Source organism: Amphiprion ocellaris, chromosome 21, assembly GCF_022539595.1.
Source record: "Amphiprion ocellaris isolate individual 3 ecotype Okinawa chromosome 21, ASM2253959v1, whole genome shotgun sequence".
NCBI classification, from domain to species: Eukaryota; Metazoa; Chordata; class Actinopteri; family Pomacentridae; genus Amphiprion; species Amphiprion ocellaris.
The window spans coordinates 27,497,670-27,522,816 of record NC_072786.1 but is presented as its reverse complement, the minus strand read 5'-3'; the positions used below and the strand labels follow the sequence as shown (position 1 = coordinate 27,522,816).

The window sequence follows — 25,147 nt, the reverse complement described above, 5'->3', positions numbered from 1 at the left end:
TCTTATTTCTCCTGTAACTGTTTTTCAGCATCTGTGAAACATTCTGCATTAAATGCATCTGCGGAAAATTTGCTATAAAAACTATTAATTTTGGAGAATGAAAAAAGTGTAATCCAATACTTGCTCAATATATATACATGTATAATACATTTTAAATTTCCTTCAAAAACTAATACAAAATAGGTTTATGTACATGCTGATTGTCAGATCTGATATTTACCATTTTTCCAATTATCTTCATCGTTGAAAACTAATTTCAAATACAATAATAAAATTTAAAATGTGCTACTTTAACTGTGATGCAGCCCCTCTGCCTGTAGCTACCGTACTGTGGATTCAGTTAATTGGTAAAATTGAAAATATGTGTCATATATTCTGCTCACGCTGCATATAAATATTAATATTGGGGCTGAACTCATCATTGGATTAGATTTTTAATATATTGCACATAACACTGGTGAATTTAAAATGATGCCGCTTTGGCTCTGTAGCAGCAGCTTCCTTCTATCTGCAGTGGCTATGATTAGATGGCATAATTAATTATGTACTGTATAAATAATTGAAATAAAATTCACAGTTTAACATAAAAATTTGTTGGGTTACTCATTATTAGTTATAGCCTATCAACACTGAGGGATATGCTTTTTGTAAAATATAAATTAACAAAGACTGTTCTACAAAGTTTTGATAAAACATAAACAAAACTTATCGACTCCTGTTCTTAATTTACATTATTATTTAATCCTTATTAACAGGTTTGTGTCTGCATTTTAATGCTAATGTTCATTTTGTGTGGTTCACCAGCCTTTGTATCACTATTCATTATGTTAAGCTTAATAAAAAAATATGTGTAAATGTCAAAACTTCCTCCACAAACCTGGAAGGACACCAGAATTCTAACTGAAGTTTTATTCTGAAAGCAGGCTTGGGGTTTTCAGTTCACTCCTGCAGCTTCACATGTTGGTAGTTTGTCTGGTGCAGCAGGATGAAGGAGGAGGACTTCTTCTGCTGCTGTGAGGTTATTCGAGGTGGGGTCAACTAAAGGACAAGAGGAGGAGCTGCTGCATCTGCTCCAACCTCCAACAGCAACACATCACTGAGCAGCGACACCACAACAAACTCTGACAGCCACAAATAAAGATCTGAGGGAACTGTGCTTGTGTGTAATGATGATGAAGCTCCAGGCACTCATCAGCTTAGCTTAGCCTAGCTTAGCATAAAGACTGTAAACAGGAAAACTACTAGCACAACAGTAGCAGACATTACTAAGACTCTTTTTTTACCCTCCAGGTTTTGTTAATTTAGTGAGCTTTGGACAGCTTTTGTACAAAGCTAAGCTAACCCTAAAGGTTAGTTGTAAAACCTGTTTCCAACCCTCATGCTAAGCTAAGCTACCCATAAAGGCTAGCTGTTTGCACCTTTCCAGCCATTATATTAAGCTAATCTAACTCAGCCTCTATACTAAGTTTAGCTAACCAAAAGGCTAGCTGTTTCTCCCATGTCCAGCGTTTATGGGAAGCTAAGCTAACCACAGATGCTAGCTCTTTTCCTTGTTCCCAGTCTTAACACTAAGCTAAGCTAGCCACAAAGTCTAGCTTTTTTTACCCTGTTTGCAGCCATTAGGTTCAGCTAAGATAACCGCAAAGGCTAGCTGTTTCCCCCGTTTCCAGTATTTATGCTAAGCTATCCACAAAAGCTAGCTGTTTGCAACTTTTCAGTCTTTATGTTAAGCTAAGCTAACCCAGTTTCTATACTAAGCTAAGCTAACCAAAAGACTAGCTGTTTCTCATGTTTCCAGCTGTTATGTTAAGCTAAGCTAACCACAAACGCTAGCTGTTTCCCCCATGTCCAGCCTTTGTTCTGAGCTAAGCTAACCACAAAAGCTAGCTGTTTCCCCAATGTCCAGCCTTTGTTCTGAGCTAAGCTAACCACAGAAGCTAGCTGTTTCCCCTGCTCCCAGCCTTTACAGTAAGTTAAGCTAGCCTCAAAGACTAGCTTTTTACCCTGTTCCCAGCCATTAGGTTAAGCTAAGCTAGCCATAAGGGCTAGTTGTTTCCCTTGTTTCCAGCCTTTATTTTGAGCTAAGCTTAATTCAGTACAATTTAATTTATATAGTGTAGATTCACAACATGTCATCTCACAGCGATTAGGGTCCGTGTATATTTTGGCAATTGGATTTTCCGTTCTGAAACAGGTATTGAAAAACAAAAAACGAGTGGTTATTTGATTTTCGTTTTAAAATACAAAAATTGAAATTGAAATACAAGGCGTTCTTTTCATGATCTAAAAGGGATATACGAAATTTAAAAAATGCTTTGATTTTCATTTTATATTTAGAATAACAAAAAAGTAAAATCAGTAAGAGACAGAAACGGAAAAAAGGCCCGTTTTTTCATTTTCTGAGACCGGAAGTGGTCATTAGCAAGTGTGGAGCCAAACAGAGTTCGGTGCATAGACTGGATAGAATTTTTTTCTTTAGTTTTCGTGGTCAAAATAAGAGATCAGGTGGCCGATCTTAAAATAAATCAATATTGTTTTTTTTATAGAACATTAAAGTTTTGCGAAGCCAGGGGGCGGGGATACTTGATTGACAGTCTGGTCTGGAATGATTGACAGGTCCTATGGAGGAGGCAGCAGAGACTCTGCTCTCCTCCTTTGGATTAATTCTGATATAATAACTGTTGGTTTATTTATCGGTGGAGCAGCAGAACCTTTTCCACAGACAGTTTTCCTGCCCGTTGGCTTGTTTTAACTAGTTTTCTACCTTCGGCTGATTCTACCAACAGACACTGAAAGGACTCTGATAGTTTGGTAAGTTAATGTTTATTTTCTTATCGGTGCCGCTTTTAATGCACTTTATATGCAGCTTTAATGTCAGATATAACGTGTGCCATGCACTCCAGATGTTGGTGGAGTTTATTTCTGTGTGTGTTGACCAGAGAAGAGAGTTAGCATCCGGTAAATATTAGTTTTAATGTTAGCGATGCTAACCGAGCTAGCTGCTCAGTCCTAGCCTGATTAAAGTTAACGTAGCATTAAGCTAACGTAGCATTAAGCTAACGTAGCATTAAGCTAACGTAGCATTAAGCTAACGATGTTTGTGCTGAGTTTCATGTAAACAGCTGAAGTGTGTTGTGTTACTGTAATGTGGTGCATTTAGTTAATAAAACTGTTCATGGAGATGCTGGTTCACATTAATGTAATGTTTAGAAAACCTACATGTCATTAAAAAAGTGAGGTTAAGGTTCTGTGTTGTCAGTAGTCCTGAATATCTGCTGAGTCTCTGAAGTTAAACTGGAGAAAACAGTAAATCTACTCTATAATGGTTAATGTTGTTTAATGACTGATTCACATGTTGTAGTACATCTTAGTGCAGATAAGAAAAATAACCTCCCAGAATATGACCAAAGTAATGATTAACACTACAGTTATTACGTTTAAATTACAGCACAGATAAGCTGGATAATAAAATCCTCTCCTCTAAAGCTGAAGTGACTGCAGGCCTTTCTGTTATGGTCTCTGCTCTAGTCCCTGTTTCTCTCCTTCATTCTCCTTCCTGGTCTCTCCTTCCTCCTGTCTGCCTGTTTTGATCTGTCTCCCTTTGGCTCCTTCTGTCTATCTCTCTCCCTCGTCCCTGTCTCTCCCTGCTTCACCTGTCTGCACTCAGCTGATTACTGCAGGTGACTCACATTGCAGTAATCAGCTCACCTGCCCACAATATCACCTGTTCACTATTTAAACTCTGCTCTTTCACTCATTCCCCGTTGGACCATAGATTCTGTTGCCCTCCTGGCATCTGTTTCTCCCCACCAAGTCTGCTACCTCCTGTCCGCTTTGGATTTCCCGCACTTGGACTCTGTTTTGCTCCTGTCTGTTCATGGATTTTCCCCAGCTTGTTTTCCCCTCGGTTGTCAGTTCCCCCATCTTGTGAGTACCGCTCCTTAGTTTAGTTCATTCAGTTCAGTTTTGTAGACTTCCGTTTTTGTATTCATAGAGTTTGCTTGTAGAGCTTTAGTAGTTTTGGTTTAGTTCTGTCCCCCCAGTTCAGTTCTCCATTTATGTATTGGTTTAGTTATTTGATTGAATAAATCTCTTTCCGTTATTCACCGGTCTGCCAGTTTTTGTGTCTGTGCTTGGGTTCTCCTGCTCCCCCCGTAACACTTTCTGTCTTTCAGTGCTTGGAAAACTATATATGACGGAGGAAATCTTTCCAGGGTCACTTTAAAATGAACCTCTGCTGTTGATGCAGATACTGTGATGTCTGTCTTCATCTCAGGTGTCTCATGTTCACTGTGAGGATCTTCTGAGTGAAGCCAACAGAAGGAAAACCTCATCTGGTTGTGAAGAAGGAGACTGAACAGACGACATCCTCAGTGAACCACTTCCTGTTTAGCTTTCACTTACAGAAGGTCAGACCCACTGTTTCAGTAGTTTATTATTCTCTGTTCTTAGTATTCAGGGGTTCTATTTATCACATTTAACTTCATCTCTGCTGTTGTAGCAGAAATACAATATAAAAAGTCCATGTTATTTATAGCAGATATGCAGCATTAAATCATCAACACATTCAGGTCAAGAGCTTCATTATTTCCTTTATTGCACATTGAAAAAACTATGTTGTTTAACTATTGTGAACTGTAAAGTTGTGTAAACACGTGTAATGGATGAAATAAATAATCTGATGCTGACAGTGAAATGTAAAAACTGAACAGTCACAAGACAAGTAGTATTCTGAAGAGATGAATCTGCAGCATTATTGTTTTTACTGGAAGGATGAGGAGGACATCAGTGCTGCTCTTCCTCACAGTGATGACGGACAAAAGACTCTTCAGACAACCACAGCTGGATGTTCTCTGGAGCTCTCAGTCCATCAGACTAGATGTTCCCAATGATCCAGACCAAGGCTGGAAGGAAAAGACACTAACAGTGAGAAAACGATCCACAAGGTTCTTTCATTCCAACTGCTGGAACGTTAAATATCAGTGAACACATCAGGATATGAATGGAACACAATAGAGTGTTGTATTTTGTTCTATTTTTTTAATCTTATTGAAATATTTCTTTTCCTGGTTGAGGCTAAAGACCATTTTACTGCCTTAGATGGACAATAAAGTTTATTCTAATGTATCATTAGCATGAGCTCCACAGTTATCTCATCATAGACTGTTGTAGAGAACAAACTGAAGCAAAGAACAGAGATATTAACTCAGAGCTGAACTGAGAGATTAACGTTCATCAGTAACAGTTCTGTGGAGGAACATTAACGTAGATTCATTAAAACAGCAGTTATTGATCTGTTATGATTGATCAGCTGTGATCTGCAAGAAACTTAGCTACAGCTGACGGTTAACTAGTTTATGACATTGACTAACCTGATGTAGTATCAGCGTTAGTACTGAATGAGGAAACCTCAGATTTATGGAACAATTTTGAAACCTGATGTTAGAACATGTTTATATCAGAGGTTACAGTCTAATGTTAACTTACAGTAACTTCACTGCTTTATATGTGATGTTGTCCAGATGTGGAGAAAAGTACAACTAGTTACAAACATGACTTACCTGTAGAGTTCATCTTCACTTTTGGAGGCTAACGTTGTTAGCAGCAGCAGGTAAACAGCGGAAGCCGTAAATGTGGGCGGGACAGAGAATCTTCGGCTCTCAGTCTGACCAATCGCTGCTCGCCGGCTCTCAGTCTGACCAATCGCTGCTCTCCGGCTCTCAGTCTGACCCATACATAGATTTTCATATCTCTGGTAGCTGCAGCTCACAGTGATCAGGAGGATTTTATTAGAGGAAGTCAGTCACAGAGAAACATTAGAGCTCACACTGAAACGGAGCTACAGCTCTGTGTCTTGTAGAAGTTTTATTTTCAAAGCTACATATGTGACGGTAATAATCCGTGCCAGAGCAGACCTCATTAGCACTTCCGCTAGGTCGGCTAACCTTTCCGGTCACTGCAGGGACGCTGCTGTCGGTAATGTAGCCAGAATATGGATTCATTTTTCCTTTAGACTTGACAAAGACTAGAACAAAAATATTCAGAGCAAGTGGAGCAGCTAGCTAACGCTTATTACAGTTTGATTTATATTTTCAAAATCAAATTTTTTAAATCACGTAATTTTTCCGTAAAACAAATCACAGCTTTTATTTTGAAAGAGATACCTGGAAACGTTTATCCGTAATTCCGCTGACTTGACTGAACGTGGGCTGCAGTTCCTGCTATTTAAACATCAATGTGATGTATAAATGCAGATGGACTTCATATATTTCACTATGCAGACATTTTTATTGATGTCCAGTACATTTTATAGACATAAACATATTTGATAGAAATATTAGAAATGGATTTCTGTTTCCTCATAATAATTTAGTTCATGCAATTAAATGTTCATCAGTGATTCATCTTTAGTGTGAAACTTTTACTTTGCAGCTATATTTTAAAAACGTAGGTCATTTTAAGGTAAGACATTAAAGGATGGTTTTGTCAGGTAAATGAATTTAAGGTTTAATTGACTGAAATCTTTGTCAATGTGTTTCTTTAAATTTGAAATATCTCGATTTAATTAATACAGCTCAGTCAGTTACATTTTATATTATTAAGAATTGTTATTCAGTTTAACACTAGATGACATATCAGTTCATTGAGTATTTCAGAGCCAGTTTTTTCTTTTCAATTATCTGTATTTAAAGTGATATTATGAAAATATAATTGCAATGAAACAGCAGCAACATAAGAAACGACCAAATATACAAAGGAAGTGCAGCTATTTTAATATAAAAAATGATCTATCAGTTAGAACATGGTGAAAGTGCAGCTAAAGTTAAGTTAGCAAAACTACGAATAAGCAAGGTTTCCTTTTACTTCCAGAAAAATAAAAGCCTCATATTTGCTATTTATGAAATAAATCACTAAAAGCAACACTTCCACCAAGTTTGTTTTAGTTTGTTGGTATTTATCGGTGGAGCAGCAGCACATTTTCCACAGACAGTTTTACTGTCCGTTGTCTTGTTTTAATTAGTTTTCAGTTCAGTAATTCAGTCCTTCGGCTGATTGGACCAACAGACACTGAAGGACTCCGAGAGCTGGTCGGTAATAAATGCTAATTTACTGATCGGTGTCAGTTTTAATGAACTTTATGTTCAACTTCAGAGTCAGATATAATGTGAGCAGTGAACCCCAGGAGTTGGTGGAGTTTATTTGTGTGTGTTGACCAGAGAAGAGAGTTAGCATCCTGAATATTAGCTTTAATGTGAATTAGCAATGCTAACCAAGCTAGCTGCTCAGTCCTGATTAGCAGCTAAATGTAGCATCAAGCTAACGATGTTTGTGTTGTTTCCTGCCGACAGCTGAAGTGTGTTGTGTTTCTGTAATGTGGTTCAGTAAGTTCATAACACTGTGGCTGGTTGGCATTAATGTAACGTTCAGGAAACTTAAATGTGATTAAAACAGTAACGTTAATGTTCTAGTTGTCAGTAATCAGCTTTAATTTGACACTAAAACAGACTCATAGTTTTAAATGACATCAGTTTCATTAATTTGTTGAAAATTGTCTCATTTGTTGTGATGTTGCTGCTGATTGATTAAAACCAGATGATCCGTGTTGAAGATCCGTTTAGTTCTAGTATCAGAAGTACAAGAAGGAAAATGGAAGTTTAGTTCTTCTACGTCAAAGATTTCAGGAATAAAATAACTAAATGAGTCTTTATGCCTCAAACTTTATTTTACAATAATGAAATAACCACAGATAATAAAAATATAAATAGCAGAGAAAACCTGAGAGAATAATTTCCTGAAAATTCTGTGAAGGAAAAGCAGCTTTTTATCCTGAAAGATCAGAATCAGCTCCAACATCTGCATCTGACAGCATCAAGTCAACCAGAAAGAAAAGAAAAAAGAAAATGACTTCTTTCTGATCACATCTGTTCCGCTGCTCACAGGCTGCTGCTGCTCACATTCTTCACATTTATTGTCCACTTTTAAAAGTTCAGCAGACAGGTGCTCTGCTTTGGAGTGTGACGATGTCATCGGTGATGTGGAGAGTGAAGTTTCTGTTTCACCCCCAGCGTGCCTTAGGGCAGCCGGGTCAGACTTGATGTTTGAAATACTGACCAACAGCTCAGATTTAACTGTCTGTAGTTCTGTTTTGATGGATGTTAAACTTTCATTCAAAGCCGCCAGGAGCTGAGTCTTTAAAATAACCACCGTCTCGTTACAGAGTGAAAGTAGCAGTTCCTCCTGAAGGTCAGAGATTGCAGCATCTGAGGGCCTCTTCAAAAGAAGACGTAGTTGATGAAGGCATTCTGGAGCAGGACCAGAAAGACCACGACCAAGCAGCCTTGAGATCTTAGGCAGCGTCTCCCTCAGGTGGGTGTCAACAGTGTTCACGGTCAGGTCTGTGGTAATCCCGTCAAAAAACAAAACAGAAAAAAATCTAGATTATAAATCAACATGTAACCAAAGCACTCTGTGTATAACGCCATAGTATAGGATGTAGTTCAGAAAATATCAAAGTATAGTATACTTTTCGAGAATAACATAGTATGGCCTGTAGTTCATAGTATAGCATGTCGGCAAAAAAACCCCCAGAGATTATCATGTGGTTCAAAAAGCACAAAATGATAGGATGTTGCCCAAAATTGTCATGTATGATATGTGGTTCAAAAAAAGTCATAGTGCAGTATATTGTCAAAATAGTATGTAATTCAAGAAAACATCAGAGTATAATATGTTGTCTAAAAAATGACAGAATAATATTTCATTGCACAAGTAAAAGTATAGTAATTTTTAAAACTGTTCAAATTCTGATAATATGTTGCTAAAAAACTTTTAAAAAAAAGTCATAGTAATATGTCAATTAAAAAACCCTATAGCATGTCGCTCAAAAAACGTCGTAGTATAGCATGTTGCTCTAAAAGCATTATAGTATAGCATGTCGCTCTAAAACATCATAGTATAGCATGTTCCTCCGAAAACCTTATAGTATAGCATGTTGCTCTAAAAATGTCATAGTATAGCATGTCGCTCTAAAACGTCATAGTATAGCATGTTGCTCTATAAACGTCATAGTATAGCATGTCGCTCTAAAACATCATAGTATAGCATGTTGCTGTAAAAACGTCATAGTATAGCATGTCGCTCTAAAAACGTCAGTATAGCATGTCGCTCTAAAAAACGTCATAGTTTAGCATGTCGCTCTATAAACGTCATAGTATAGCATGTCGCTCTAAAACGTCATAGTATAGCATGTCACTCTAAAACGTCGTAGTATAGCATGTCGCTCTAAAACATGATAGTATAGCATGTTGCTGTAAAAACGTCATAGGATAGCATGTCCCTCTAAAAACGTCAGTATAGTATGTCGTCCGAAAAAAGTCATAGGATAGCATGTCGCTCTAAAAACATCATAGTATAGCATGTTGCTGTAAAAATGTCATAGGATAGCATGTCTCTCTAAAAACGTCAGTACAGCATGTCATCCGAAAAAAGTCATAGGATAGCATGTCGCTCTAAAACATGATAGTATAGCATGTTGCTGTAAAAACGTCATAGGATAGCATGTCCCTCTAAAAACGTCAGTATAGCATGTCATCCGAAAAAAGTCATAGGATAGCATGTCGCTCTAAAAACATCATAGTATAGCATGTTGCTGTAAAAACGTCATAGGATAGCATGTCCCTCTAAAAACGTCAGTATAGCATGTCGTCCGAAAAAAGTCATAGGATAGCATGTCGCTCTAAAAACATCATAGTATAGCATGTTGCTGTAAAAAAAAACGTCATAGCATGTCGTCCAAAAAACGTCACAGTATAGCATGTTGCTCAAGAAATGTCATAGTATAGGTTGTCGTCCAAAAAACGTCATAGTATACCATGTCGCTCTATGAACGTCATAGTATAGCATGTCGTCCAGAACACGTCATACTATAGCATGTCGCTCTAAAAACGTCATAGGATAGCATGTCGCTCAAAAAACATCATAGTATAGCGTGTCGCTCTAAAAACGTCATGGTATAGCATGTTGCTCTAAAAACGTCATAGTATAGCATGTCATCCAAAAAATGTCATAGTATAGCATGTCGTCCAAAAAACGTCATAGTATAGCATGTCGCTCTAAAAACGTCATATCATAGCATGTCGCTCAAGAAAGCCATAGTATAGCGTGTCACTCTAAAAACATCGTGGTATAGCATGTTGCTCTAAAAACGTCATAGTATAGCATGTCATCCAAAAAATGTCATATTATAGCATGTCGTCCAAAAAACGTCATAGTATAGCATGTCGCTCTAAAAACGTCATAGTATAGCATGTCGCTCTAAAAATGTCATAGTATAGCATGTCGCTCTAAAAAACGTTATAGTATAGCATGCCGTTCTAAAAACATCATAGTATAGCTTGTCATTCAAAAAACGTCATAGTATAGCATGTCATCCAAAAAATGTCATAGTATAGCATGTCGCTCTAAAAATGTTATAGTATAGCATGTTGCTCTAAAAACGTCATAGTATAGCATGTCGTCCAAAAAACAACATAGTATAGCATGTTGACCAAAAAACGTCATAGTATAGCATGTCGCTCTAAAAATGTCATAGTATAGCATGTCATCCAAAAAATGTCATAGTATAACATGTCGCTCTAAACACGTCATAGTATAGCATGTCGCTCTAAACACGTCAGTGTATAGCATGTCGCTCTAAAACAGTTATAATATAGCATGTGACTTTAAAAACATCATAGTATAGCATGTTGCTCTATAAACGTCATAGTATAGCGTGTTGCTCTAAAAACGTTATAGTATAGCATGTCGTCCAAAAAACGTCATAGTATAGCATGTTGGTCTAAAAAACGTCATAGTATAGTATGTCATCCAAAAACCATCATAGTATAGCATGTCATCCAAAAAATGTCATAGTATAGCATGTCGCTCTAAACACGTCATAGTATAGCATGTCGTCCAAAAAACATCATAGTATAGCATGTCGCTCTAAAAACGTCATGGTATACCATGTTGCTCTAAAAACGTCATAGTATAGCATGTCGCCTTACAAACGTCATAGTATAGCATGTCGCCTTACAAACGTCATAGTATACCATGTTCCTCTAAAAACGTCATAGTATAGCATGTCGCTCTAAAAACATCATAGTATAGCATGTCGTCCAAAAAAAATCATAGTATAGCATGTCGTCCAAAAAACGTTGTAGTATAGCATGTCGTCCAAAGAATGTCATAGTTTAGCATGTCGTCCAAAAAACGTTATAGTATTGCATGTCGCTCTAAAAACGTCATAGTATAGCATGTCACTCTAAAAATGTCATAGTATAGCATGTCATTCAAAAAACATCATAGTATAGCATGCTGCTCTATAAACGTCATAGTATAGCATGTCGCTCTATAAACGTCATAGTATAGCCTTTGGTCCAAAAAATGTCATAGTTTAGCATGTCGCTCTAAAAAACGTCATAGTTTAGCATGTCGCTCTATAAACGTCATAGTATAGCATGTTGCTCTATAAACGTCATAGTATAGCATGTCGTTCAAAAAACGTCATAGTATAGCATGTTGCTCTAAAAGCATTATAGTATAGCATGTCGCTCTAAAACATCATAGTATAGCATGTTCCTCCGAAAACCTTATAGTATAGCATGTTGCTCTAAAAATGTCATAGTATAGCATGTCGCTCTAAAACGTCATATTATAGCATGTCACTCTAAAACGTCGTAGTATAGCATGTCGCTCTAAAACATGATAGTATAGCATGTTGCTGTAAAAACGTCATAGGATAGCATGTCCCTCTAAAAACATCAGTATAGCATGTCATCCGAAAAAAGTCATAGGATAGCATGTCGCTCTAAAACATGATAGTATAGCATGTTGCTGTAAAAACGTCATAGGATAGCATGTCCCTCTAAAAACGTCAGTATAGCATGTCATCCGAAAAAAGTCATAGGATAGCATGTCGCTCTAAAAACATCATAGTATAGCATGTTGCTGTAAAAACGTCATAGGATAGCATGTCGCTCTAAAAACGTCAGTGTATAGCATGTCGCTCTAAAACAGTTATAATATAGCATGTGACTTTAAAAACATCATAGTATAGCATGTTGCTCTATAAACGTCATAGTATAGCGTGTTGCTCTAAAAACGTTATAGTATAGCATGTCGTCCAAAAAACGTCATAGTATAGCATGTTGGTCTAAAAAACGTCATAGTATAGTATGTCGTCCAATAAACATCATAGTATAGCATGTCATCCAAAAAATGTCATAGTATAGCATGTCGCTCTAAAAACGTCATGGTATACCATGTTGCTCTAAAAACGTCATAGTATAGCATGTTCCTCTAAAAATGTCATAGTATAGCATGTCGCTCAAAAAACATCATAGTATAGCATGTCGTCCAAAAAAAATCATAGTATAGCATGTCGTCCAAAAAAACGTTGTAGTATAGCATGTCGTCCAAAAAACGTTGTAGTATAGCATGTCGTCCAAAGAATGTCATAGTTTAGCATGTCGTCCAAAAAACGTTATAGTATTGCATGTCGCTCTAAAAACGTCATAGTATAGCATGTCACTCTAAAAATGTCATAGTATAGCATGTCATTCAAAAAACATCATAGTATAGCATGCTGCTCTATAAACGTCATAGTATAGCATGTCGCTCTATAAACGTCATAGTATAGCCTTTGGTCCAAAAAATGTCATAGTTTAGCATGTCGCTCTAAAAAACGTCATAGTTTAGCATGTCGCTCTATAAACGTCATAGTATAGCATGTTGCTCTATAAACGTCATAGTATAGCATGTCGTTCAAAAAACGTCATAGTATAGCATGTCGCTCTATAAATGTCATAGTATGGCATGTCACTCTAAAAACGTCATAGTATAGCATGTCGCTCTAAAACAGTTATAATATAGCATGTGACTTTAAAAACATCATAGTATAGCATGTTGCTCTATAAACGTCATAGTATAGCGTGTCGTCCAAAAAACATCATAGTATAGCATGTCGTCCAAAAAAACGTCATGGTATACCATGTTGCTCTAAAAACGTCATAGTATAGCATGTCGCCTTACAAACGTCATAGTATAGCATGTCGCCTTACAAACGTCATAGTATAGCATGTTCCTCTAAAAACGTCATAGTATAGCATGTCGCTCTAAAAACATCATAGTATAGCATGTCGTCCAAAAAAAATCGTAGTATAGCATGTCGTCCAAAAAACGTTGTAGTATAGCATGTCGTCCAAAGAATGTCATAGTTTAGCATGTCGTCCAAAAAACGTTATAGTATTGCATGTCGCTCTAAAAACGTCATAGTATAGCATGTCACTCTAAAAATGTCATAGTATAGCATGTCATTCAAAAAACATCATAGTATAGCATGCTGCTCTATAAACGTCATAGTATAGCATGTCGCTCTATAAACGTCATAGTATAGCCTTTGGTCCAAAAAATGTCATAGTTTAGCATGTCGCTCTAAAAAACGTCATAGTTTAGCATGTCGCTCTATAAACGTCATAGTATAGCATGTTGCTCTATAAACGTCATAGTATAGCATGTTACTCTAAAAAACGTCATAGTATAGCATGTCGCTGTAAAAAACGTCAGTTTAGCATGTCGCTCTAAAAAACGTCATAGTATAGCATGTCGCTTTCAAAAACGTCATAGTTTAGCATGCCGCTCTAAAAATCGTCATAGTATACCCTTTGGTCCAAAAAATTTCATAGTTTAGCATGTTGCTCTAAAAAACGTCATAGTATAGCATGTCGTCCAAAAAACGTCATAGTATAGCATGTCGCTCTATAAATGTCATAGTATGGCATGTCACTCTAAAAACGTCATAGTATAGCATGTTACTGTAAAAAACGTCATAGTATAGCATGTCGCTGTAAAAAACGTCAGTTTAGCATGTCGCTCTAAAAAACGTCATAGTATAGCATGTCGCTTTCAAAAACGTCATAGTTTAGCATGCCGCTCTAAAAATCGTCATAGTATACCCTTTGGTCCAAAAAATGTCATAGTTTAGCATGTTGCTCTAAAAAACGTCATAGTATAGCATGTCGTCCAAAAAACGTCATAGCATAGCATGTTGCTGTAAAAAACGTCATAGTATAGCATGTCGCTGTAAAAAACGTCAGTTTAGCATGTCGCTGTAAAAAACGTCATAGTATAGCATGTCGCTTTCAAAAACGTCATAGTTTAGCATGCCGCTCTAAAAATCGTCATAGTATAGCGTGTCGTCCAAAAAACGTCATAGTTTAACATGTCGCTCTAAAAACATCATAGTATAGCATGTCGCTCTAAAAATGTCATAGAAAAGCCTTTAGTCCACAAAACGTTGTTATGTCCCGGCTGTCTGAAGTAGGTGAGGAGCAACACAAAAACAGTCCAAATGCTGGTTTCCAGAGGGTTAGACTCGTATTTATTTTAAACTAAAACTACCAATGGGTTCCCTGTTTTCCTTTCTGAACAATTCAAAGGTCCCTCTCTATCTCCCCACACATCCACCAACCACTGGAACACATCTCCAAAGTTCTGCCGGGCCACCTCAGCTTCCCCTCAGAAGAAGTGCTGCCACCTGCCAGATGAAGGAGCCTTTTGAGAGGCAGCTGGCATCGTGATTGGACTGTACTTTGGTCTGTTCCAATCCAGCTTCAGCTCCAGAGACGGCAGGCGGGACGAGTCAATGGAGGCCGGGTGGACGAAGGCATGCAGCTGAGTCAAAAAAAAAAGCGATTTTTCAACATGTTGTAAAAACGTGCCATATGATGAAGTAATGTAAAAGACTCAGTTAAAAACACTATGGTAAGGTTTTCTTTAAAAAAAAATCCTCATGAATTTTGGTGCAAAAAAATGCTATATTATACTATGTCGAAAAAAAGATGTGATTTTTCAACATGTTGTAAAAACGTGCCATATGATGAAATAATGTAAAGCAGGCTGTGAAAAACACTCCAGAAAGGTTTTCTTAGAAAAAAAAAATCATCATGAATTTTGGCGCAAAAAAACGCCATAGTATACTATGTCGAAAAAAATGCGTTTTTTTTATCATGTTGTAAAAACATGCCATATGATGCAATAATGTAAAGCAGGCTTTGAAAAACACCATGGTAAGGTTTTCTTAGAAACATGTTGTGAAAACATGCCATATGATGAAATAATGTAAAGCAGGCTATGAAATATGAAAAACACTCCAGAAAGGTTTTCTTAGAAAAAAAAATCATCATGAATTTTGGCGCAAAAAAACGCCATAGTATATGATGTCGGAAAAAAAATGCGGTTTTTCAACATGTTGTAAAAACGTGCCATATGATGAAATAATGTAAAGCAGGCTGTGAAAAACACTCCAGAAAGGTTTTCTTAGAAAAAAAAAATCATCATGAATTTTGGCGCAAAAAAACGCCATAGTATACTATGTCGAAAAAAAATGCGTTTTTTTTATCATGTTGTAAAAACATGCCATATGATGCAATAATGTAAAGCAGGCTTTGAAAAACACCATGGTAAGGTTTTCTTTGAAAAAAAATCATCATGAATTTTGGTGCAAAAAAACGCCATAGTATACTATGTCGAAAAAAAAAGCGACTTTTCAGCATGTTGTAAAAACGTGCCATATGATGAAATAATATAAAGTACGCTGTGAAAAACACTATGGTAAGGTTTTCTTTGAAAAAAAAAAGAATTTTGGCGCAAAAAAACGCCATAGTATACTATGTCGAAAAATGCCATTTTTCAACATGTTGTGAAAACATGCCATATGATGAAATAATGTAAAGCAGGCTATGAAAAACACTCCAGAAAGGTTTTCTTAGAAAAAAAAATCATCATAAATTTTGGCGCAAAAAAACGCCATAGTATACTATGTCGAAAAAAATGCGTTTTTTTTTTATCATGTTGTAAAAACATGCCATATGATGCAATAATGTAAAGCAGGCTGTGAAAAACAGCATGGTAAGGTTTTCTTTGAAAAAAAAATCATGAATTTTGGCGCAAAAAAACGCCATAGTATACCATGTCGAAAAAAATGCGACTTTTCAGCATGTTGTAAAAAGGTGCCATATGATGAAATAATATAAAGTACGCTGTGAAAAACACTATGGTAAGGTTTTCTTTGAAAAAAAAAAAGAATTTTGGCGCAAAAAAACGCCATAGTATACTGTCGAAAAATGCCATTTTTCAACATGTTGTGAAAACATGCCATATGATGAAATAATGTAAAGCAGGCTATGAAAAACACTCCAGAAAGGTTTTCTTTGAAAAAAAAAAAGAATTTTGGCGCAAAAAAACGCCATAGTATACTATGTCGAAAAAAAATGCGATTTTTTATCATGTTGTAAAAACGTGCCATATGATGAAATAATGTAAAGGAGGCTGTGAAAAACACTCCAGAAAGGTTTTCTTTGAAAAAAAAAATCATCATGAATTTTGGCGCAAAAAAACGCCATAGTATACTATGTAGAAAAAAAATGCGATTTTTTATCATGTTGTAAAAACATGCCATATGATGCAATAATGTAAAGCAGGCTGTGAAAAACAGCATGGTAAGGTTTTCTTTGAAAAAAAAATCATGAATTTTGGCGCAAAAAACGCCTTACTATACTATGTCGAAAAAAATGCGACTTTTCAGCATGTTGTAAAAACGTGCCATATGATGAAATAATATAAAATAGGCTGTGAAAAACACTATGGTAAGGTTTTCTTTGAAAAAAAAAGAATTTTGGCGCAAAAAAAACGCCATAGTATACTGTCGAAAAATGCCATTTTTCAACATGTTGTGAAAACATGCCATATGATGAAATAATGTAAAGCAGGCTATGAAAAACACTCCAGAAAGGTTTTCTTAGAAAAAAAAATCATCATAAATTTTGGCGCAAAAAAACGCCATAGTATACTATGTCGAAAAAAAAATGCGATTTTTTATCATGTTGTAAAAACGTGCCATATGATGAAATAATGTAAAGGAGGCTGTGAAAAACACTCCAGAAAGGTTTTCTTTGAAAAAAAAAATCATCATGAATTTTGGCGCAAAAAAAACGCCATAGTATACTATGTAGAAAAAAAATGCGATTTTTTATCATGTTGTAAAAACATGCCATATGATGCAATAATGTAAAGCAGGCTGTGAAAAACAGCATGGTAAGGTTTTCTTTGAAAAAAAAATCATGAATTTTGGCGCAAAAAACGCATTACTATACTATGTCGCAAAAAATGCGACTTTTCAGCATGTTGTAAAAACGTGCCATATGATGAAATAATATAAAATAGGCTGTGAAAAACACTATGGTAAGGTTTTCTTTGAAAAAAAAAAGAATTTTGGCGCAAAAAAAACGCCATAGTATACTGTCGAAAAATGCCATTTTTCAACATGTTGTGAAAACATGCCATATGATGAAATAATGTAAAGCAGGCTATGAAAAACACTCCAGAAAGGTTTTCTTAGAAAAAAAAATCATCATAAATTTTGGCGCAAAAAAAACGCCATAGTATACTATGTCGAAAAAAAAATGCGATTTTTTATCATGTTGTAAAAACGTGCCATATGATGAAATAATGTAAAGGAGGCTGTGAAAAACACTCCAGAAAGGTTTTCTTTGAAAAAAAAAATCATCATGAATTTTGGCGCAAAAAAACGCCATAGTATACTATGTAGAAAAAAAATGCGATTTTTTATCATGTTGTAAAAACATGCCATATGATGCAATAATGTAAAGCAGGCTGTGAAAAACAGCATGGTAAGGTTTTCTTTGAAAAAAAAATCATGAATTTTGGCGCAAAAAACGCCTTACTATACTATGTCGAAAAAAATGCGACTTTTCAGCATGTTGTAAAAACGTGCCATATGATGAAATAATATAAAATAGGCTGTGAAAAACACTATGGTAAGGTTTTCTTTGAAAAAAAAAAGAATTTTGGCGCAAAAAAACGCCATAGTATACTGTCGAAAAATGCCATTTTTCAACATGTTGTGAAAACATGCCATATGATGAAATAATGTAAAGCAGGCTATGAAAAACACTCCAGAAAGGTTTTCTTAGAAAAAAAAATCATCATAAATTTTGGCGCAAAAAAACGCCATAGTATACTATGTCGGAAAAAAAATGCGATTTTTTATCATGTTGTAAAAACGTGCCATATGATGAAATAATGTAAAGGAGGCCGTGAAAAACACTCCAGAAAGGTTTTCTTTGAAAAAAAAATCATCATGAATTTTGGCGCAAAAAAAACGCCATAGTATACTATGTCGAAAAAAAATGCGATTTTTCAACATGTTGTAAAAACATGCCATATGATGAAATAATGTAAAGCAGGCCTGTGAAAAACACCATGGTAAGGTTTTCTTTGAAAAAAAAAATCATGAATTTTGGCGCAAAAAAACGCCTTACTATACTATGTCGAAAAAAAATGCGACTTTTCAGCATGTTGTAAAAACGTGCCATATGATGAAATAATATAAAATAGGCCTGTGAAAAACACTCTGGTAAGGTTTTCTTTGAAAAAAAAACACAGAATTTTGGCGCAAAAAAACGCCTTAGCTATACTTGTCGAAAAAATGCCATTTTTCAACATGTTGTGAAAAACATGCCATATGATGAAATAATGTAAAGCAGGCCTATGAAAAACACTCCAGAAAGGTTTTCTTAGAAAAAAAAATCATCATAAATTTTGGCGCAAAAAAACGCCATAGTATACTATGTCGAAAAAAAAATGCGATTTTTTATCATGTTGTAAAAACGTGCCATATGATGAAATAATGTAAAGGAGGCTGTGAAAAACACTCCAGAAAGGTTTTCTTTGAAAAAAAAAATCATCATGAATTTTGGCGCAAAAAAACGCCATAGTATACTATGTAGAAAAAAAATGCGATTTTTTATCATGTTGTAAAAACATGCCATATGATGCAATAATGTAAAGCAGGCTGTGAAAAACAGCATGGTAAGGTTTTCTTTGAAAAAAAAATCATGAATTTTGGCGCAAAAAAACGCCTTACTATACTATGTCGAAAAAAAATGCGACTTTTCAGCATGTTGTAAAAACGTGCCATATGATGAAATAATATAAAATAGGCTGTGAAAAACACTATGGTAAGGTTTTCTTTGAAAAAAAAAAGAATTTTGGCGCAAAAAAACGCCATAGTATACTGTCGAAAAATGCCATTTTTCAACATGTTGTGAAAACATGCCATATGATGAAATAATGTAAAGCAGGCTATGAAAAACACTCCAGAAAGGTTTTCTTAGAAAAAAAAATCATCATAAATTTTGGCGCAAAAAAACGCCATAGTATACTATGTCGAAAAAAAAATGCGATTTTTTATCATGTTGTAAAAACGTGCCATATGATGAAATAATGTAAAGGAGGCTGTGAAAAACACTCCAGAAAGGTTTTCTTTGAAAAAAAAAATCATCATGAATTTTGGCGCAAAAAAACGCCATAGTATACTATGTAGAAAAAAAATGCGATTTTTTATCATGTTGTAAAAACATGCCATATGATGCAATAATGTAAAGCAGGCTGTGAAAAACAGCATGGTAAGGTTTTCTTTGAAAAAAAAATCATGAATTTTGGCGCAAAAAACGCCTTACTATACTATGTCGAAAAAAATGCGACTTTTCAGCATGTTGTAAAAACGTGCCATATGATGAAATAATATAAAATAGGCTGTGAAAAACACTATGGTAAGGTTTTCTTTGAAAAAAAAAAGAATTTTGGCGCAAAAAAACGCCATAGTATACTGTCGAAAAATGCCATTTTTCAACATGTTGTGAAAACATGCCATATGATGAAATAATGTAAAGCAGGCTATGAAAAACACTCCAGAAAGGTTTTCTTAGAAAAAAAAATCATCATAAATTTTGGCGCAAAAAAACGCCATAGTATACTATGTCGGAAAAAAATGCGATTTTTCAACATGTTGTAAAAACTAGCCATATGATAAAATAATGTAAAGGAGGCCGTGAAAAACACTCCAGAAAGGTTTTCTTTGAAAAAAAATCATCATGAATTTTGGCGCAAAAAAAACGCCATAGTATACTATGTCGAAAAAAAAATGTGATTTTTCATCATGTAAAAACGTGCCATATGATGAAATAATGTAAAGGAGGCTGTGAAAAACACTCCAGAAAGGTTTTCTTTGAAAAAAAAAAAGAATTCTGGCACAAAAAAACGCCATAGTATACTATGTTGAAAACAAAAGATTTAAAAGGGTAAAATAATTTTTCTCAACCGTTTTGTAGAGGTCAATATTTTAAGAATCGCTGGGTCTCTTCATAAAAAAACCATCGATTGTTGTTGTTATTAGTGCCCCAAAGAGATAAGAAATATAAAGAAATAATTTTTTCATTGCCTTTTTCTTGGTGAGGATGTTTAAGGGTTAACTTAACATCTGTAAACAAAACAAAAACATATCAACAAAGTTTTCTGTTAGAGTTTGTGTTCTTGTAAGTTTAACTCCAAGATTTTAAATACTTTCATTTACTACAAATGAATATCTACTCCAGATGTCTCACTAATAATCATTATCAGCCTTAAAAACCCGCAAAACACCCCTCTATACTCAACCACACTTAGTACAGTCCGGTTCCCCCTTCTATAAATCTGCTTGGAATCTTCCACTTCCTGTTTGTCAAAGTGGCCTTCTTCCTGGACAGGTTTTGTTGGAGCTCATGCAGCAAACATTTTGGGTAACTGCACTTTAATATGGATGGATGACACTGAATTAGAGTCTGTTTTAATGACACTGAGTTAAGATGTGTAGCTCTGTCATTAAATAGGAAATTATTTCTCAGAATTCACAGAGAAAAGTCTGAAATGTTTGCTAGGTTAGCGTCCCACATGTTCTTTGGCTCAGCTAAAGCTAACTCTCTCCAACTTCTGGATCTCTTGAGTTGCTTGTTGTTAAAATATCTTGCTAGAGGTGCTGAAGCTCAGAAAGTCTGAGATGTTTGTTCAGAATAAGCTTATTCTCAAGTCTGATCTGAACTGTCCTCTTTTGTTTGAACTTTCCCTAAACTTAGGAGTTAATGACAGAGCAGCACATCCAGACTCAGTCTCATTTATGTAGAGATTAAACTTCAGTGTCATTCATTGATGTTAAAGTGCAGTTTTTCAAATGTTTGTTGCACGTGCTCCCGACCAAACCAGTCCAGGTGGAAGACGATGTGAAGAGAAAGCTCCAGAGGATGAATATCACACATTTACATTGGAAATAAATGTCCTTTAATTAAACATTGTCATGCAAAAGTTGGATTTCCCTTTAATGATGTTCAAATCTTTGTTGAGTGTTTTGTTGATGTTGGTTTCTAAATGTTTTCTGACACTCGGCCCCAAAGATTAAAACCTTTTACGGCTCACAAGCTGCAACAATTCACACATTATCAACTATCTTTCTGACTAAACTAAGATAAAAAGTGAAAAACTGCCTGATTCCTGCATCATGAATGTAAATCTTTTTGGTTTTTACGACAGTAAACTGAATATATTTGGGTTTGACAATTTATAAACCAAAACAAGAAATGAATTAGTGGAGAAAACAATCAACAGATTAATGGAGAAAGAAAATGTATTTTCCAAGATATATGGCTGAATTACTCCATTACAAGATACATACAATTTGTATTCAATTTTATTTATATAATGCCAATTACAGGTTAAATTGTCTCAAGACGCTTTATTTTTATATTTTTTTGTCATATTTAAAATATGACAAAGTAAGAAATTTAAAGCTCTTGACTAATCCAGCTTATTATTTGGTTTTTAAGAGACTAATGGACAACTAAAATAACTTTCTCCACTAAAACTAATAAACATGAGGTCAAATAGAAGGAAGAGTTTTAAATACTGCTGTCCCACGATGACAAGAATAAAGTTTGTCAACAAAAACTAAATCTGCTGGTGGATTCCATTAAAGTCCTAATAAAGGATAATAAAGTGTGATACTAAAGATTTGTGGTACTAAAAATCTCCAAGTAAAGATATGAAGTTGAACATCTGGATGGAGGTTGATAAAAGTTGACCTGCCTTCATTTCTCTGGAGCGACTCCATGGATTTTATGGATGGTGGTTAAAGACCTGCTCTTCTAGTCATCTTCCTTCTAGTCAATGTAAAAAGTCAGTCCATCCTGGCCGACTTCAACACCTCTTCATGACAACTTGTTCTGCCTCTGACCTGGTGGAAACTCCAGAAACTCGGGAAAACCTGTGGAGACTCGAAGAACTCGTGGAGACTCGAAGAACTCGTGGAGACTCGAAAAACTCGTCGGGCGGGGGAAGGTGTGGTGGGTGGTGGGGGAGTCTGGGTGGAGTCAGGGCGGAGAGTAGGCGGAGAGTAGGCGGGGAGGTGGGTGGCCGACTCCCCCTCTCTACTCCTCCCACCTCCCCACCCACTCTCCGCCCTGACTCCACCCAGACTCCGCCTTGGCTCCACCCATGTGGTCACTTGAGGAACTACGATGCCAAAGGGACGACGAATTTATTTCTTTTCATCTGATCTGTAGCTCAGTGAGTTAAGGATTTGCCTATGGAGCTGCAGGTCGCTGGTTCAAGACCAGACACTTCTTAAGTTTTATCAAAATCCTGACAAAGACAAAGAAAGAAAACTGCCGCTGGCGGGTCTCGATCCTGCGACCTCCCGCTCTGCAGTCTCTCCTCTTATCCCCCTGAGCTACTCGCTCAGATACTAATTCTTCTTTTTTTTGCGCATTTATCATCTATTTTTTGTCATTTTCGAGTTTTTTTTTTAACTCGAGTCTCGACTCGACCGTTTTTCTCAGGAGGTGGGACTTCAGCCTTTGTTCTGGAGGGTGGAACCCTCAGTTCCAAGACTTTCCAAAGCCTCCACACCTCCCGAGTCCTCAGGACCTGAGCTTTCACACAGTCTGAGGGCTGAAATTTTCTAAGTCCCACAGTACTTCTCTGTTAGTTTGAACCTTCAGACAGTCTGAGGGCTGATGTCCTCTAATTTCCTGAGTAGTTCTCTGTTAGTTTGAACCTTCAGACAGTCTGAGGACTGAAATTTTCTAAGTCCCACAGTACTTCTCTGTTAGTTTGAACCTTCAGACAGTCCAAGGACTGATATCTTCCAAGTTCCTGAGTAGTTCTCTGTTAGTTTGAACCTTCAGACAGTCTGAGGACTGAAGTTTTAAAAGTTTCTCAGTACTTCTCTGTTAGTTTGAACCTTCAGACAGTCTGAGGACTGAAATTTTAAAAGTTTCTCAGTACTTCTCTGTTAGTTTGAACTTTGTGGTTAACAGAAGCCTTAAAACTTGTGACCATGAGTCTTGATTTCACATTTAGATCATCCATCTGAGTTCTTCTCAGACCTTCACCTGTGGGTTTTTTAGAAATCCTCAACAAATTTTGATTCTCTTCACTGAACAGTAAAGTTTGTGGAGATCAGAAGGTAACATTAGTTTGATCCATGCCTTCAACTACTAGTAGACTTTATCTGGAAAGCAGTTTTCTGAAATGAGTTCTTAGTAAATCTGTCCACAATCAAACCAACAACATGGAAAGAGGAAATGTTTGAAGAAACAACTTGATGTTTTCATTTCAGACTAGAAAACACTTTTGCTCTTTTTGATCGTTTTATTGTCTCTTCTGTTTAATTTGATCGTCTAAAGTCTAACTGGTGTCTTTTCAAATGTTTTGTCTTTAGTTTGATTCTTCTTAAAGGTTTAGTTTTTCTCTTTTCTCACCTTTTATTCTTTTCTAATATCTGATTTGATTTCCAAATGTTTTGTCTTTTTAATGTTTAATTGTTGTTTTTTCAAACGTTTTATCGGCTTGCTTGAAAAATGTCCTTTTCTTTTCCAATGTTTAATTGTTCGATTAAATCTTTAAGGTTTTTCTTTTTAAATGTTTGACCACCTTTTAATGTTTAATTTTCTTTTTAAATGCTTCATTGTGTTTTCTGTTTAATTCCTATTTAAAGTTTTATTGTCTTTAAGATTTAATTTTCTAATTAAACATTTATTTAATTACATTTTTTGTCTTTTTAAAGGTTTAATAATCTAATTAAATATTTTGTAATTTTTAAATGTTTAATATTCTTCTTTTTTAATTGTATTGTTTAAATGTTAGATAAAAATATTTCATTTTTAATGTTTAATATTTTGTTTAAAAACTTTAATTTCATAATTACATGTTTTGTATCTTCTTTTTAATTATCTAATTAAATATTTTGTCAGTTTAATTTAATTGTATTTAAGTTTAATTTTCTTTTTAAGTTTTATTGTATTAATTGCTTTTTTAATGTAGTTTATTTCGTTAATCTTTTTTTCAGTCAAGATTTTAACCCCAACCTTAAAAATGAAACAAACCATTAAATCACAATGAAAATACTTCTGTTGTCACAATCATGAGTTAGTCAATTATTCACTTTATCAATTCAACTTTATTTGTTTAGCACCTTTTACACAGATGACAAAACTAAACAAGCAAAGAGAAAAAACTATGCTAAAACTATGATTAAAACTCAAAAACATATTTTTAAAAAAAGATTTAACATGGTAATAAAATCTGTTGTGTTCAGGGGATGGAGGGAGTTTATTGAAGTCTTCTTGGGCTCACATGGGGAATCATTTAATATATAAACTTGATATTCAGTCTAAGGAAACTGGAAACTACAGAGTGACAGAAGAACCAACAATATCTCCTGTTTTCTCCTTTAATGAGTCGACTCTTCTTGTGCTTTCAGACCAAAGAACTACAGACTCTTCACAACTTGCTCAAACTCTTGGTACAGGACCTCACCACACGGGTCAAGAAGGTTTCTGTCTCATTTCTACTCTGAAGCTCACCTTCTCCTGCTCAAACTGCTGACAAATGTTTCTGCTGCTCTAAAGTCTGGTCTCCAGAACTTCCTAAAAACTGTCAAAGTCTCTTCTGCTGCAGGTTGCTTTGTAGAACTGTTCCAGAAAACCTCACTAAACCAAATGGAGGGGCCTCAAGATAGTCGTCCAAATGAAACCATACAAAAACCAAACTAGCACAACCCAAACACTAAAGTCTCCTGCAGCCTACCAAAGAACCTCTGAGAACAGAGAATCAGGACAGGAACTCTTACCTTCTGGACAACCAATGCTGGTTCTCAAACAAGAATACAGAATGTGTCTGACCAAAAACCTCTGAAGACTCACTACAGCCAAGATAC

At 35.6% G+C, this 25,147-nt stretch overlaps 1 long non-coding RNA gene across 1 annotated transcript; it reads left to right on the top strand.

Annotated features, from left to right (window-relative positions):
- Positions 1-3,280: 3,280 nt before the first annotated feature.
- LOC129347869 (uncharacterized) lies at positions 3,281-17,036 on the top strand. The gene is made up of 5 exons (XR_008600180.1): positions 3,281-3,927; positions 4,277-4,409; positions 8,219-8,367; positions 14,478-15,112; positions 15,199-17,036. It is a non-coding gene; the product is annotated as an uncharacterized LOC129347869 (long non-coding RNA).
- Positions 17,037-25,147: the final 8,111 nt, after the last annotated feature.